We start from the raw sequence: 11080 nt of genomic DNA, 5'->3' as shown, positions 1-11080 counted from the left end.
ATTGAATTATTTTATATGGTTGAGTTTCTGTGCTTGGAGGTCACAATGTAGGGTTTTTGTGTTGTTGTTGTTGTTTTGTTTTTTGTGTTTTGGGGGGCAGGGAAAATATCATATGTTGAGGTCCTTAATTTTTTTTGAGTGGCAATTCAAAACGCCCTTTTACATCTTGTTTAATGAGTTATATATTTCTCTTTTTATTAAAATAAATCATTTTGTGTATATTTGAGGTATATAACTTGGTGCTATGGGGTACACATAAATTGCAAAATAGTTTCTGTAGTGAAGCAGATTTTTATACCCAACATCCCACTTGTTAGTAATTTGTGTTTGGCAATAGAAGCTAATGTCTATTTTAACAGAGTTTAGACTACAACCTTAAAAAGTTATCATCCTTATATTGTTTGTTGTCTCTAGATTCATTCATCCTACATGTCTGCTACTTTATCTTTATTTTAATCACTTTTAATAGTTGATAGACATTCTTTTAAGTTTGTATGCATGCATGATGCCTGTGCATGCATGTATGTGTGTGTGTGTGTGTGTAGTTTATCTCATATGTGATTTATGTAGCTATCACCAAAATCAAGATACAAAATAGTCTGATCACTTCGACGCTATTCATTTGTGCTCCACCAACCCTGACAACTAAAAAAATGTGTTATGAATTCATATTTTTTGTCACTTTTGAGAATGCTGTATAAATGGGATAATAAATATGTAACTTTTTGATACTGTCCTTCCCCTACTCAAGAAGTACAACCCCATTGATAATTGTTCAGATTGTTCCACATATAGTTTGTTTCTTTTCATTGTTGAATAATGTTCTGTTGAGTAGATACATGAGAATTTGTGTAAGTATTCACCCAAAGAGCTTCAATGTTTTCAGTTTTGCTCTTGCAGATAAAGCTGCTGCATACCACCACATCCAGATTTCTGGGTATTAAAGTTTTCACTTCTTCAGGATAAACACCATGTGCCAAGTCACAGAGGAACTGTATGTCAGTTTTACATGGCAGTAGCTGTCACCATTGTATATTCCAAACATCAGTGGATGGGAATTTAATTTTCTCTGTGCTCAGCATATGGGATTACTCTGCAGTGTTAAAGTGAGTAGTGCTTTCTCATTAAAATATTTAAAATTGTTAATAACACTTAAGAAATAATTAGCAAGGGTTATTAAGATGGGAAAAGGGTGAAAGAATGGACGTTTTATTTGGTACCTCTCTGTTTGTTTGTTGTTGTTTTTTTATTTCCTATGTCTATTGTCTATGTATTAGTTATCTTTAGTGTCTGAACAAGAGTTTTAGACCTCTGTTTTTTACCTTTATCTTTATATTTTTGCTTTAATATCCAAGTGAATGTTTAACAACAGTTCTTTTGATATTGACACCAAAATTAACATCAAAGTATGTAGACATTGTAGTTCCCACCTCGATGCTTGTTTGCCCTAAATGAATCTAAGTATTCTCTGATCTTCATAAATTTGTCAGATAACATCCTGTTATAGACATGACTCCATTTGTTGTCTTGTAAAGCCATGGAAAACACCATATAATTTCCTGCTAAATGCCATGCTTTAATAGCATTTTAGAATCTAATTGCTTGTCTGTTACACAACTGAAAGCAAATGCAGGTGCTCAGCATCATGCATTGCCTTCCTTGAGGGTCATCTCCTCCACAATCCTGTTTTAACTTTCAATTTTATCTTTTTAGAGGGATGTTTGTTCTTCATTAATCTTTTTGTTTGTTTAGTTTCGGTGGTTTTGCAGTAAGGTCACAGCAGAGTAAATGTGTAAACATTGGCTATCTGCTATCTGAATAATGAATCTTGAAGCAATCTATAAATCCTCTGCATTCATCAGACAGAAAAATAGCTTCACTGAGCAGCACAAAAGGAGCAGAGAAAGAATAAAATGCTACTGACTGCATCTGGCAAGAAAATCGTGTTCAGGTTGGGCAATCATTTCCGTCACTTTCAAAGTCATAGTTTGTTCTGGATGGAATATTGATGTAGTGACCGACGTGGCTTTTTGTTCCCATGTACTGATGCCCTTTGGCTAAAACCAATATGAATCCAACTGAGAGTAATCCATGAGTTGATTTTAATACTCTTGTGGTATTATTTGAGTATGTTTTGCAGGTGTGGCCTTGCTAGGGACAGTCACTGAGGGCAGTCTTCGAGATGTAAAAGCCTTGTGCTGTGGCCAGGGTGCTCTGCTTGGTGCTCATGGTCAAGATGTGAGCTCTCTCAGCTTCCTGCTCTATCAGTCATGTTTGGTTGCTTCCTTATCCCACTATAACCATAAGTGAAATGAACACTGATGGAGGAAGGTCATTGGCTAATAAAGGCACTGCCCTGGCCCATTTTATTGGTTAGAAGATAGGTGGGAGAAGTAAACAGAACAGAACGCTGGGAGGAAGAGGAAGTGAGGTCAGAGACTTGACAGCTCTCCTCTAGGGAGCAGACGCAGGAGAGAGATGCCATGCCCCGCTCCCGGCATGAAGCTCTGACCCAGGATGGACTAGGCTAGAATCTCCCCGCAAAAATATTTGATGGAGGAAGGTCATTGGCCAATAAAGAAACTGCTTGGCCCTGTGGGTGGAGTAAACAGAACGAAATGCCGGGAGGAAGAAGAAGTGAGCTCAGACTCCACAGCTCTGCTCTCCTCCTGGGAGCAGACGCCTGAGAGAGACGCCATGCTCCCGGCTCCTGGGCAGACACACGCCATGAAGCAAGCTGCCAGGTTAGACATGCTGAACCTTTCCCGGTAAGACCGGTGCTCACCGATTATTAGAGATGGGTTGATCGGGATAACAGAATTAGCCAGTAAGGGCTAGGGCTAAAGGGCCAAGCAGTGTTTAAAAGAATACAGTGTCCGTGTAATTATTTTGGGGCATAAGCTAGCCGGGCAGGCGGCCGGGGTGTTGGGGACGCAGCGCCACCGCCGCCCTTATTACAACAGAACACTTTCTTCTATTAAAAAATAATACTCATTGTAACAGAGATATTCAAAAACATATTACAAGGAGTTGAGAAATGGCTCAGGAGTTAACTGTTCTTCCATTGGATACAGTTTGGATTTCCATCACCCATATGGTGACTCATAACCCTCTATCACTCCATTTTCAAAGGATCTGATGCCCTCTTCTGGGCAATAGGTACCCATATGATTGACAGACATATGTGCAGGCAAAACACCCATAAGCAAAAATTAAAAATAGATAAATCTTTTTTTGAAAAAAATTACAAGATGGGAGTCTTGGTTGACAGAGGTCTAGGGAAAGCATCAAGAATTCTACAAATTAGTGTCCCAATAAATACTATCTATAAAAAAAAGGAGAGAAAAATGAAAACAAAATTAGTGAAGAAGTAGCAATCAATATTTTTATCTAAGAGAAGACTTGGTGTTTGGTTCTTACTAGGTAGAACAGTGAGCTGGGTTTTGCCTCTGCCTTGAAGTTACGCAGTGGTTGAATATTACTTCAACTTCCTGATGATGTCAGAATAAACTTGTTTTATGTTGGTATTCCAAAGATTGTTAGTTAGTAATAAAACTAACATTGTCTGGTTGTGGTATCAGACCAACAAAGGTGATCATTTGTCTACTTTCTTCCATGAATATAAAAGACAGAAGACATTCCATCATCTTTTGATGTGGTAGTCCACAGTGCAACATTTTCTCAGAAAACTTTGGAATAATTTTCATTTATATGCCATAGCTTTTTGACCTGTTTTTCAAATATGTTGTCATTATTTCCATTAATACAATGCAGGCTTCCCATCATCCTCCAAGCCAGTCTCCAGAGCCTGTCCTGCCAAGTCTTCTGCCTCCACGCTAAGCTGCTTAGAATGATCATGAGACATATTTTCCGTTTTTAATGATCTAACTGAAAGGAAGAACATTCAGCTACTACCCTCAGAAGTCCATAGCCTTCACCCTTTAAAACTGCATTCTGTTTAATCCTCCATAGAGAACTTTCCTCTCTCTTATATAACTGAGCTCATTTCCTGAATTGACTTTACAAATATGGACTCGCAACCATCAAGTTTAACACTGAATCTGGCCAATGACCTGCTTTAATTGTATGCATCGCGTATTTAAAAGAGTTTTCATATAAAGTTCATGTTTGCACCTCTGTTAAAGAACAGACCATTTGGAAGTGCTAGGAGCAGACTGGAACTGAACAATAACTATCACTTTAGATCATCCAAGGACTTCTGACGCCCCCACATCAGACTATGCTTGTATTATTGTAATGATCTGTTCTGTGTCTTTAAGAGACAAGCCACGCCCATACCCCCCCCCCTTTTGCAGGCAGATCTTCCTTCCTGCTTGCAGCTTGAGTCTCTCTTCTTTTTAGCTGCCTCTTTGAGAGGGATACAGAAAAGGAAAAGAGACTCAGGCTGCAAGCAGGAAAAAGAAGAGAGACTCAGGCTGCAAGCAGGAAGGAAGATCTGCCTGCCTCAGCAGGTGAAGGGGGTTGTGGGCGTGGCTTGTCTCTTAAAGAGACAGAACAGAACATTACAGTTATACCCCCTGGCACTCATTAGTGTTCTTCCAAGACCTTATAGTAACCTGGCACAGGTTTATTTTTCTTTCCTGCTTTGTACAATTTTAAAATCAGGATTAGGAATCTAAGGAGACATAGGGTAGTGTGTGCAATTTTACTCAATAAATACCATAGTGTTACCTGGGGTGTTGACTGTACTTGAAAGCTTAGAAAACACATCCTTTATTCGTATAAAATCCAATATTGATATATTCAGAAGTCATCAAAAGATGGGTGGTTTAGTGATAAATCTAGAAACAAATAAAATTCTAGCTTCAAGCTGTCCCATAGCCCAGTCCATGGCATGAAGTTTGAAGAAAGCTGTACCCTTTCTCTTGTTGTCTAGGTTACTCTGATGTCAAAGAGAGAGAAGACTGAAAACTAAAATGCTCATCTTAAGTACTTTTTCTATTTTTATACACTTGTGGGTGTCACCTGGTTCCTGCCAGAAGAGAATCTAGTCATTTGCTATTGCTGTGACTTGAATGTAATTGGCCCCCATAATCTCATAGGGAGTGGCACTATTAGGAGGTGTGGCTGAAGCATGATTAGTAAAAACTCAGGGAGAGAAATTGGGGGTTCAACCTGAAGACCTGAAAAGCAAAGCAGCCAGCTGTTGGTTCTTACCTTAATCTTAGTCTGAAATGAAGATCTTGCCTCCAGTATTCTCAGAATGAGACTATGTCTGAGAGCTGTCTCCTCCTGTTTTATAATCCTCTCTAGGGCTGGAATGAAAGGCATGCACCACTCGGTTTCTATGGCAACTAGTGTGGCTACGGGGATTAAAGGTGTGTGCCTGGTCTGTAAGGCTGACCAGTGGGGCTATTTTACTCGTAGATCTTCAGGCAAGTTTTATTTATTAAAATACAAATGAAATTCCACTATGTGTGGTTTTGTTGGAGGAAGTGTGTCACTGGGGGGTAGGGGGACTTCGAGAACTCTTCTGCTCCAGTTTCAGTGAGTGTAAGGCAACTTCCTGATGCCTGTCAGCTGTATGACTCTATGCCACTACTCCACCATCACATCTGCCTACACTCCTCCACGTTCCCCGACATGATGATAATGGACTAAACCTCTGAAACTGTAAGCGAGCTACCCCAATTAAATGTTTCCTTTATAAGAGTGGTATGGTAGGGTTGGAGAGATGGCTCAGAGGTTAAGAGCATTGCCTGCTCTTCCAAAGGTCCTGAGTTCAATTCCCAGCAACCACATGTTGACTCACAACCATCTGTAATGAGGTCTGATGCCCTTTTCTGGCCAGCAGGCATACACAGACAGAGTATTGTATACACAATAAATAAATAAATATTTAAAAAAAAGAGTGGTGTGGTCATGGTGTCTCTTCACAGCAATAGAAACCCTAAGACAGCTACTCTTTCTGTTTTTATTGGGAATCTAGGATAGTGAATAAATCAAGTCTAGACAGATACAAGATTCAGATATCGACTTTTGTCCGTTTGATATGTATATTACCTAATATAATGGCCAAATGTGATGTATAGTTAAATAGTATTCTGTTTTTTGTCTTGATAATTGTTTTTGTTAAATTATTTAATAGTATACAAGTTCTCAAAGGAATTCAAGCCTCCTTTGAGGTGCCATCATTCAGTAGTTTTTGTTGAAGGACCAGATAAAATACGTCAAATAAGACTCAAATGAAAGTTGCTGGCTTCATCAATGACACCATCTGGTTTTACATACACTGACATCTTTGAATAGTTTCTACCTTGAAAGTGAAAATCAGAAGCACCGGGTGGGGGGGGGACTTAATTGGGGGAGGGGGAGGGAAATGGGAGGCAGTGGCGGAGAAGAGACAGAAATCTTTAATAAATAAATAAATTAAAAAAAATCCTACAATGGCGCGCTTCTGATTTACTAAGCGGGAGCTGTTGGGTCTTAGCAGAGAGTTTTCCTTTTGTATCAGAGTGAGAATGACACATACAAGCTTCCTGGTTATGGCTTAAGCATGGACTTGATTTTCCCATTCATTAGTTGAAAGTGGAAAGCTCTTCTGTGTTTGGTAATTATATAGGAACAGTGTTAGCTTTTCATATCTATAGTACATTGGCAATTGTTAAAATGTTTATGGAATGATATCACAGAAGAAGGCCCTTGATGGTCGTCTGAGCTTACAGGAACTGGGATTGAATTTGGAGAGTGTTTAACTGATTTCAGGGTTGCAAACATGAGTCACAAGTGAAAAGTTAATTTCTTGGGAAATCCCCAATAGTGAATGGCTTCTTTCATATGTATGTGATGTATTACACATATTGATTTCTGTCTATTTCACCATCCCCATATCTCTGGAAGAAAGCCAAGTTGATCATGGTAAATGATCTTTTTGGGTATATTACTGAATATGACTTGCAAATATTTTATTGGGGACTTTTGTAATCATGTTCGTTGGGGAGATTTGTTATTAACATAATTTTTCATTCTGTCTCTATCCAGTCTGGGTATCAGAGTAATACTACATTGTATTAAGAATTCATCAGCATGGCTTCCCTTTTTGTTTTATGAAATGGCTTGAGAATTGTTGGCACTTTTCTTTGAAGGTCTTTTAGAATTTACAGTGAACCTATTTGGGCCTGGACAGATTTTAATAAGAGGTTTTGTTTTGTGTTAATTGCTGAGATCTGTTTAGGTGGTTATAGTCTCCTCGTTGAATTTTGGTATGTGGAAACTTGTTCAGTGCCTTTAAACAAAATTCAGAATATACAAGTTACTGTAGTTATAGGCTCCATTTCATTTATATTTTTCAACTTAGTAGAATATAACTTTCAAATATTTCCTAACTTTTTTTGGTCTATGTTGTAATTTGTTCCTTTTCTCCTCGAATTTTCAAAATTTGAAATATCTCTCTATTTGTTTTTGGCTAGTTTGGCTAAGGATTTGCTAATACTTTTAGAAGAACAAATTTTGTGTTTCATTGATTTTATTTTCATTTCTACTTTATTAATTTCTACACTGATTTTAATGACTTACTTCTGTCTACTGTTTTCTTGTTTGCTGAGGCTCTAAGGAGCATAGTTATTTGGTTGAGACCTCTTTGACTTTTTTAAGGGAGGCAGTTGGAGTTGTGAAATTCCCTATTAAGATTGGTTCTGTTGTATCTTCTATGTATTTGTTTGTTGGGTTTTCATTTTCATTTTACTGTAGAAATATTTTTATTTCCATTTTGATTTCTTCAATGGCCCATTCACTGTTCAACAGAATGTTCTTCAACCTTCATGCATATAGAAATATATACTATATATCATATGTATAGTTTAATATATAATATATGGTAAATATACTATTTTTACTATATTATATGTACAGTGTGATATATAGTATATTATTTGTTTCTAGCATTGTTCCATTATAATCAGATAGCATATACAAACAAATACTAATTTCCTTGTACTTTGTGAAGAATTACTTTGTGTCCTATTTTTAAAGACACTTCCGTGGATTGCTGAGAAGAATATTCATTTGAATGGGTTGTTTTATAAATGGATATTAGGTGCATTTGATTTATGATATCATCTAACTCATAAATTTCTCTATTTACCTTTTGTTTGGATGATTTATTGGTAAAAGCGAGTAAGTAAAATCTCTGATTATTATTATCTTTGTTCTCATTACTTGTAGTATTTGTTTTATGAAATTGGGTACATCTCTATTCAGTATGTTTATGAATAAAATTGTAATGTCCTCTGGATGAATTGTTTCCTTTCCTATGAAGTGACCTTCTTCATACGACATGTGAAGTTCCTTTTTAGTCGTATTAGTTGGTATTTTAAATGCCTCCTGTATCATGATGAACATCCCTTTCACTAGATTTTGGGAACTTTTTTGCTATTATTTTATTGAAAAACGTTTTCGATGAGGTTAACATAAATTTATTAATCTATGCTCATGACTCTTTTTGTAGAGACCAGTAAGAATAATGGAAACATGTGGGCAATATGTTAGTTTCTGTGGGTACGAATGGAAAGGAATAAAAGAAGAGCAAAACTAGACTTGGTAATGGGTTGAGAGAGAAAAAGTGGAAGCAGAAAAACAAAGTGGAAGGGGAGGGATAGTGAGGATGGGAGGAGGATATGAGACACAGAGCCTGCAACTCAGGCCAGCCTATGCGAATGCCCTTGAGAAGGAAAACGATAAAAGCAAAGAACAGGGAAAGAAGATGAGAAGAGAAAAATGAAAAGAATGAGGACAAGGACAGAAGAAGACAGAACCAGCCTGCTAAATTGACATTAAATATCCAATAAAGAAGGAGTGAATATAGTCTATATCACTCGCGGGTTTCTTTCCCAGGCTCCCAGATGACTGTTCTAAGTGGGCTTTCTCGAGATTATATAACAGATAGAGGTCATAACTATAGGTGGTCCTTCAGGGATCTGGTTGTGATTTCTGTTCTTGACTCGGTGATTTCTTGAGAAATCTCATCACAGATTTGTTCCATCAGTGAGCAGTTTTTCACAGGTCAGTCTAAAGATGCTGATCACATCTCTGGGTAGACCTTCATGTGGTTTCATGTTTTAAATGCTTGTCCCAATCTGAGGAATTATTTTCTGGTGTCTCATGAGCTGCATTGAACCTAGCACTGACTCCCTTCCCCTAAAGATTCTGGCTCCAACCTTGTTTCTGTTCCACTGAATATGAAACATGAAACTTCTTCCCCACGGTCTCTAGTAGCATCGTCAAGGTTGATTTCAGAATTTTCAGTCCCCTGGAATTTGCTTCCATTATCCCATGAGTGAGAAGGTCCAGGCATGTGTGAAGGCACTGACTCAGCAGGGAGCTTTGAAGAGACATCATGCAGCTATGGTCTAATGCCCAGAAGAAAGGGGTTTCCTGGGGCTTTCCACTACCACACCTTGTGTTGAGCTCTCCTCATCTTTTATCTTCTTTAAAAGAATTTGCTTCTGAAAGTACAGTGCAGATTTCCTGAGCCACTTTATCTTAAGCCATGATCCAATTGCCTACAACAGATTGCCCTGTGGATGTGTCTTGATTGTTAATTGGTATAGGAGCGCCAGTCCACTGTGAGTGGTATTATCACCAGGCAGGCGGTCCTGAGTTATGTAAGAAAACTAGCCAGTTATGAGCCAGTGAGCAAGCAATGTTCCTCCACATTGCTGCCTCGGGTTCTTGCTTGAGTTCCTGCCCTGACTTGCCTCAGTGATGGACAGTGACATGGAAGTGTAATCCGGATCCCTCCCACCTCAGTTGCTTTTGGCCAGAGGGAGCTAGAACCTCTCCTTTATGTATTTGTCCCATTGTGGCCACAATGAACACCTCCTTTTCTCCTCACCACTATTCATCTCTTTGACCATCTTATTAAGATTCCAGGAATCACAGCTTTTGCTCTAAATCTCCTATAACAATCTTCCATTAATTAGATTCATTCATTGTTACTAATGATTCAATATTGATATATCATTTCTAAATCCATACTTTTAAAAGATTTTCTTGCTTTTTCCCAAATCTCCTCTCTGTGTCCCTGAATCTCAACTAGAATATTAAATTGCAATGGCTTATCACGATTCCTTTCTTGTGTTTCTGTTGACAGAGATATTTTTCATTGTATTTTTACTTTACATTTCCCCAGTTACATTTTTTTCATATGCCAGCCCATCTCTTTTGCTGAAATGTTTATTTAAGGCTTTGTTCCATTTACTGGATTTCTCTTTCAGTCATTGACCTAGGTGTTTCTAGATACATCCCTCTTATTAGATATATCCTTTGCAAAGATTCTCATCTCTCGGCCTATACCTTGTATTTTTATTTTCATAAGTTTCCTTTGAAGTGCACCAGGGTTTAATTTTGATAATACTCAGTTTATTAACCTTTATCATGCTACTCATGTAACTGTGAATTTCCGAGAAATCCTTCCCTAACTAAATGAAAACAATTTCTTATTGTTTTTCCTTTTCCTTTCATGTTATTTTGCTACTGGAGTTCTGACTCGGAGATTATCAGGTGCACTTACCCACCCCTCTAACAAAGATAGGAATATATTCTCAGTATGGCCTGATCAAGGAGACTGCTAGACTAGATATATGTCTTCCCTATTTGGACAATAAGTCTATGATGGGAAAAGGAGATAATTAAGGAGTCGGAAGATATGCAAATCCATCACAACTTTGATCATACTGTGGGGTCCTGCAAGCCGAGAACACATACATGTTGGAAATCTGGCTCTGCGGGTCCCACTGATTCCAGGGCTTTGAAGCACTTTCATCTTACAAGAGAGAGAAGAGAACTGGAAAAAAAAAAGATAGGGGGCATAAGGGGAGGGCCAAACAGAGTCAATCTGGACAATGGTTGAGAACTACTTATAATCTGCAAATTTAAAAGAGCCCCTGCATAAAAAATGCCTTTTTTATAGCTAGCATTTGGGGAATTTCTTAACTATAATTTACACAACTGATTTGAATTTTGTATTTAATTTTATGCAAATGTATTGCAGTCTAATTTTATACCCATATCAAATGAAAAAGATCTATTTTAAATTATTGGTGCCTCAACACTCTTTATC

Source organism: Microtus oregoni, unplaced genomic scaffold, assembly GCF_018167655.1.
Source record: "Microtus oregoni isolate MIOR12 unplaced genomic scaffold, Mior012 000011F_ref0000422, whole genome shotgun sequence".
NCBI lineage: Eukaryota > Metazoa > Chordata > Mammalia > Rodentia > Cricetidae > Microtus > Microtus oregoni.
The sequence above is the reverse complement of the archived record's forward strand: the minus strand, read 5'-3'. Positions refer to the sequence as shown.